Below are 6,376 nucleotides of genomic sequence, written 5' to 3'. Positions count from 1 at the left end.
GCACATGAATGGATTAACGAGATTCCCACTGTCCCTTCTACTATCCAGCGAAACCACATCCAAGGGAACGGGCTTGGCAGAATCAGCGGGGAAAGAAGACCCTGTTGAGCTTGACTCTAGTCCGACTTTATTGAAATGACTTGAGAGGTGTAGAATAAGTGGGAGCTCCGGCGCAAGTGAAATACCACTACTTTTAACGTTATTTTAATTACTCCGTGAATCCGAGGCGGGGTAACAACCCCTTCTTTTAGAACCAAGACTCGCTTCGGCGGGTCAATCCGGGCGGAGGACATTGTCAGGTGGGGAGTTTGGCTGGGGCGGCACATCTGTTAAAAGATAACGCAAATGTCCTAAGATGAGCTCAACGAGAACATAAATCTCGTGTGGAACAAAAGGGTTAAAGCTCGTTTGATTCTGATTTTCAGTACGAATACAAACCGTGAAAGCGTGGCCTATCGATCCTTTAGAACTTCGGAATTTGATGCTAGAAGTGTCAGAAAAGTTACCACAGGGATAACTGGCTTCCTATCATTGTAAAGCAGAATTCACCAAGTGTTGGATTGTTCACCCACCAACAGGGAACGTGAGCTGGGTTTAGACCGTCGTGACACAGGTTAGTTTTACCCTACTGATGCCCGCATCGCAATAGTAATTCAACCTAGTACGAGAGGAACCGTTGATTCGCACAATTGGTCATCGCGCTTGGTTGAAAAGGCAGTGGTGCGAAGCTACCGTGCGCTGGATTATGACTGAACGCCTCTAAGTCAGAATCTGGCTAGAAGCGACGAATGCGCCCACCGCTCGATTGCCGACCCTTAGTAGGAGCTTCGGCTCCCAAAGCCACGTGTCGTTGGCTAAGTCCGTTCGACGAAAGCGCCGTTCGGACAGCCTTGAATTATAATTACCACCAAGCGGCGGGTAGAATCCTTTGCAGACGACTTAAAAACGCGACGGGGTATTGTAAGTGGCAGAGTGGCCTTGCTGCCACGATCCACTGAAATTCAGCCCTTTGTCACTAAGATTCAACCCTCCCCCATTCCAATCACACGTTCCGCCCCAAAACGTTAAAAACAAAAAACCCAAAAAAATTCAAGTATATAAGAAGACGTCGTCGGAGGTTCGAGATTTTTACTTGGTGAAATTCACTCTCGCCCTAATATTTCAGACTGGCCGATGAAGTGCAGCCCGCATGTGCACAAGTCTCGGCCAAAAGCATCCTGATGGGCCGGCGTGCTGAGTCCAAGGACCAGCGTACTGATGTGTGTACTGATGGACAGCCACGGATGTCCTGTGTGTGCTGATGGACACACACTGTAATAACCCTCACGAGCCAGTTAATTTTTGGTCGAGAAAAACTCCGCTCGACCAGTTTGGAGTTGGTCGATCAGATTTAAAAATAAAGTCGACCCGGTGAATTAATACCTCGACGGGACTGTCTTGTGGTTGAAAGGCCTCTCATTGATAGTTCTGTTAGAGTGTTAATAATGTTGGTCTAATTTTACTTAAGCTAGGCAAGCTTAGTTGAAAGCAAGACGAGATTCGAAGGATGAGAAATTTTAGTCGAAAACTGTCCGATATTGTCGTTAAGTTTCTTAACTAAATTCCGACCAGTCTAATACCTTCACCAGCTATTCTTCTTGCTTTCTCAGTAAATCAGTCACATGAGCTGCACCTACCTGCTTGCTTGCTTCACTAACGTCACATGAAAGTCACAAGCTGGTTGCTTGTTTAATAAAAACAAAATAATCTTTCTTCAAAGGAGGGAAAGGACAGCAACTTGCTTTGGTTTAAGGAAACCCTCACTTGAAGCAACTTCTTATGTTACAAAATACCATCTTCTCTCCTCTGGACGTTGATAACCTGCAAGAAAAATCAGGGAAAAATTCAGAGAGAAAGAGAGAAAGAAGAGAGAAAAAATTGTGAGAAAAACTAGTTGAAAAATTCAGAAAAAAATTCAGAGAAGAGAATTGAGCATGGACAAACCTTTCTCACCATCCTGTGACTTTATCCAGTGTGTCCTGGTGTGGTTAAGAGCTGAAGGTTTAGTGTCCAAGAGTTTAGAATCACCCATATTCTTCAGCCTTTGATTTTGATCGGTTAATTCGTGGTTAACTTGAAGAGAGACAACCAGTCAAGTTTAATTAGTTGAGTAAAACCGATGGCCAAGGAGAGTATTTGGATCAGCCGGATCCTTGTGATGGTTCTGAACCGAGAGTGATCCAGAAGTGAAGTGTGATTAGTTTGAGCTCGAGTCTAGTCTTTCTTAGCCAATCTCATGGATTTAAAGGTGAGTCTAGATAGATGATGAATGAATTATGAATGAGTATGCATGATTGCATATTGAATATGGTTGATTAATTAAGAATTAATCATTAATTAATTAAGGGATAATCATTGATTAATTGAGGATTAATCATGGATTAATTAAGGAGTAATTATGGTTGATTGATTAAGTATTCTCCCTTGATCTATATTTATATATGAAGTATTTATCTAGTTTAAATACTTAAGAATTAATAAGAATAATTCTTTGAGGTTATCCCGAGGCTTAGTACTTGTTCTCAAGTACTAATCTATAAGTATTCTATTAATAAGTGTGAATCATGTGAAGTCTTATTGTATACTCACTCTCCCGAAAGTCCCGCATTACCGTGAATTGGTCCTGCGATATGGATCAAGGTCATGAAGACACGATGATGGGGTCGCACCCTGGAGGCCGTGTAACTGCATGCAGCGTTGGATGTTCTATCTTGGAATATCTGATGGAGATGATGGTTATATTTATTCCCCGTTAGGCTCGGTTAGCCTTGGTGGTTTTCCGGGTTTAGCATATATATATATATATATTAAGAGTATGAGTGATTGGCGGGTATTGTGGAGGTGATGTTTAAGATAGATTCACATGGATGAATTGAGAGGCCTTATAATTATATTAATTATGGAATATAATTCCACTGCATTCAAATGGTGTCGCTTGCTCGAGATACTATTGATATGTGTTTGGGTGTGGGATTAGACTCACTGAGTAAACTAGTTACTCATGACTCATTTGATATGCAGGTAACCAGTAGGTGGGAGACCTTTACTCTAAGACGGGAAGGAACGGCATTAGCCAGCGGTAGTTTTATTATCCTTGCAGTCGTTTTGATATACTTTATGTATAAGGTTTGTTGACCGAAAACCTCGAGGTTAATCTATAAGATTTTGTAAGATTCTTTTAAATGAATAAGTATATAGTGTATAAAGAATGTTTTTAAAGTACGGGTTCCAAATGATATTAGTCCTTGTCCGGACGAACCAACTATTGGGTATTACTCTTAAGGTTGTAAAGCCTCGGGTTGTACCTAATAGGATATGTGTACTTAGGCGGTTGGCCTAAGGTACCTGGATTCATTTCGGGAACTTCGGGTTAGTCGTTTATGTACACATTGTGGCTTCTCGGTTTGGTTTCAGTTACGAGTGATCGGCTGTGCATGTTCTTGTTTGATTGTTGCACGGCTGGTCGAGTCAACTTATACTTAGACCAGATCGGGGGTGTCACAAAGGTGGTATCAGAGCATGGTTATACGATGCTTGAATGGGACTTGTTTCAAACGTTTTTCGAGTCAAAATGAGTCGCAAGGATAATTAGGATGTGCTGGCTAGTTCCTTCATCTTAGGATAGATAGTCATGGGTAGTTACCTTACTGTTATCTTTCATACGAGATGCATCAAGACAAGCTCGACGGAGTGGAGTGTTCTTACCAATTTTGATCCTGTCAAGATCGAGATTCCTACAATCATGATTGAGCTTTCTACCGTCATGATTCGGTTTGTTATCGTCATGTTTTGGTTCAATCCGGTCATGCTTCAATCCATTATCATCATGCTCGGGTGAGCTAACGACGTGCTCGTGTTTGCTACCATCATGCTCGGAGTTGGTATCATCATGCTTTCCCGCGGTTCCTACAATTTCTAGTGTGGATACCGATATTCAAAGATATATGAGAAAGAGTTGACACATCAATTACATCTTCGGCCCGTGTTTTATTGAAGTCAAAGTTGACGTTGTTGGTGATGATCCGGTTCAGAATATCCGACTTCATATGACTTATTCTTTCGGCTGCTCAGTTCAATCCAGCTTATGCCCAAACGTACCAGAACCAGAGACGTACAAGCCTGATTGATTCAGCACTTGTTTCAATCTTAACGTTGGTGGCGGAGATAGTTCAGCAGTAGTACAAGACGATGGACGCACCAGCACCATTCCGTTGCAACAAGACATCTTGAAGTTTGTGAACAAGATAAAGAAGTTGGGACAACACCGACAAGTACTAAACCATTTGATGTAGATTTTGTATAGAGGAAGATTTCGAATGCAACACTAGGAGCAGAAAAACTAACGTGGCCCATTGTTCAGAAGATTGCAAGAAGGATATGGAACCATACATCATCAAGAATGATACAGTAAGTTGGTGATTAAGCGTCAAGCATCATTTGGGAAATGTTAGTCCAAGTTAGGCGGATTTCTTTCAAGAGTTCAAGATGGAGTGTTTTCTACCCAAAACATGGGACGGATATGGAGTTCGCACAGTGAGATGTTTCCGCCAAGATTTCGAAGTCAATTTAATCTGATTCATCCATTATGGTTTGGAGGATGAGCTAAAGATCATGAAGATGTACTATTGTGACTTAGCCATTAATCTCAGAGTAACCCAAACTATAAAGCTTAAGAGATATGAGGAGTTGGTGGAGGATCACATGAATTCTATAGAAGCCGTTTTTATTGAAGAAGTTTACCAAGTCATGCAGATTATTTAACTATCAACCTATTCAGATAGAAGGTCAGTTTCAAGTAATGAATCATGAAAGTCGATGGAGATAATTTTTGTTGGATGTTTCATCAGATCAAGACCGAGGACCCTGAGTTGTTTTGGTTTTGGCTAGCAAGGAGAGTAAGGTGATGATTGTTCAAGTATATAAAATCCTCGATCGCTTACATCATTTGCGCTTCGGTGGTGCCAGTAATGAGTACAGAGGTTATCCTACCATGGCCCATGAAGTTACCCGATCTTTTTACCTATACCTAGGGTACCGCTTGTTAAACTTGTTCGCTTTCCTTACCATTAGTCACTAACTAAGTGTTTGGCTATTTGGGTAGAGCCTACACTTTATAGTTGCCTGGACCGTCAAAACCTCTGAAAAGGTCCAATCACAGGTTTGCTTCTTATCCCATTGCGTGTTGTGTGCATTTTAAAAATTTATGAATGATTAAATAAATTAGTGAAGGAGTGATCAAGGTGTCGTATGAGACCTTGCCTATGGACGGAATTTTCCGCCCATATTGTGTTTGATGCGGGACCAACACATAGATGTAGTTCTCGGGTAGTGTCATTGTTTTAGGAAGGATTCACTTTAGTGAATTCAGGTACACTGTTCTTATTAGTGGAAGTACTGGCTGCCATTTAGAGTTATGGTATGCGTTCGTATCCCATCCCCATTCCTTAGTACTTCCATTAGAGCGGTTTGTTTCTATCTAGAATGAGATTGGCTATCTAGTTATCGAGCTCAATTAGGATGTTGTTGAGGAAGGAAGTCTTTGAGAGATGACCAGTTACCGTTGGCCTGCAGTCGTATTCTACTAAGTGTTGGAGCCTCGCTCATATCAGTCTAGAGAGAATAGATAACCTTCAAGATTGCAAGTAGAAAATCAAGATGGCTTATTCATCCGTATTTGAGGAACTCAGTTGAACGATGAGAATCTAAGGAATTCATAGAAGGAACTGGGTGAAGAGAATTTTGAAGAATAGTATGAGGACTGTGTCATGTACAAGTTCATAAAGTGGAGATGTGGGAGAAGGAACCCAAATTCAACCTAAAATTAAGCAGATGTGAAGTAAATCCCAAGGAAGATTGAAGAGTGCAAGGAAAAAGGTATAACCATAAGGCATATGGGAATGCTCAAGTTGTTAAGAGATTAGAAGATGGATTAACAGAGAAAGTGTGAAGTCATCATACAAGAGTACTTCGTTGGTAAATCAAGTTTGGTATAGGCAGACTTGTTGATTCCTCAGTTACTAGACAGAAGAAGGAAATCAGAAAGTAATAGAACAAGACTTGGATATGCGAAACTTCAGTGAGATTGAGTCGTTCAGAAGTTTTTGAAGAGTATCTCAGATAGATAAGAAGGGTATGGAATACTGTAAGGGAAATCATTCCTGGAATAAGTGTGTGTGTGTGTGTATTTGAGAGTGGCACCCTTGGTCTGAATCATGTTAGCGTGATTGATCGTGCATGTTCTTGTTTGATTGTTGCACGGTTAATCAAGTTGACATTGACCAGACTGAAGATGTTACCTTCACGTATGGCACATCACCTGACGTTCCATATTTCCATG

The 6,376-nt window shown here is 41.2% G+C and overlaps 1 non-coding gene across 1 annotated transcript in view; it reads left to right on the top strand.

The window, feature by feature from the left end:
* LOC117131054 overlaps positions 1-1,026 on the top strand; it is a 3,305-nt gene extending 2,279 nt beyond the window's left edge. The window contains exon 1 of the ribosomal RNA XR_004454273.1: positions 1-1,026. This exon is cut by the window's left edge and continues 2,279 nt beyond it. This is a non-coding gene — a ribosomal RNA (28S ribosomal RNA).
* The last annotated feature ends 5,350 nt before the right edge of the window (positions 1,027-6,376 follow it).

The sequence above is a fragment of the Brassica rapa genome, unplaced genomic scaffold (assembly GCF_000309985.2).
Source record: "Brassica rapa cultivar Chiifu-401-42 unplaced genomic scaffold, CAAS_Brap_v3.01 Scaffold0817, whole genome shotgun sequence".
NCBI classification, from domain to species: Eukaryota; Viridiplantae; Streptophyta; class Magnoliopsida; order Brassicales; family Brassicaceae; genus Brassica; species Brassica rapa.
This window is presented reverse-complemented; position numbering and strand designations above follow the sequence as displayed.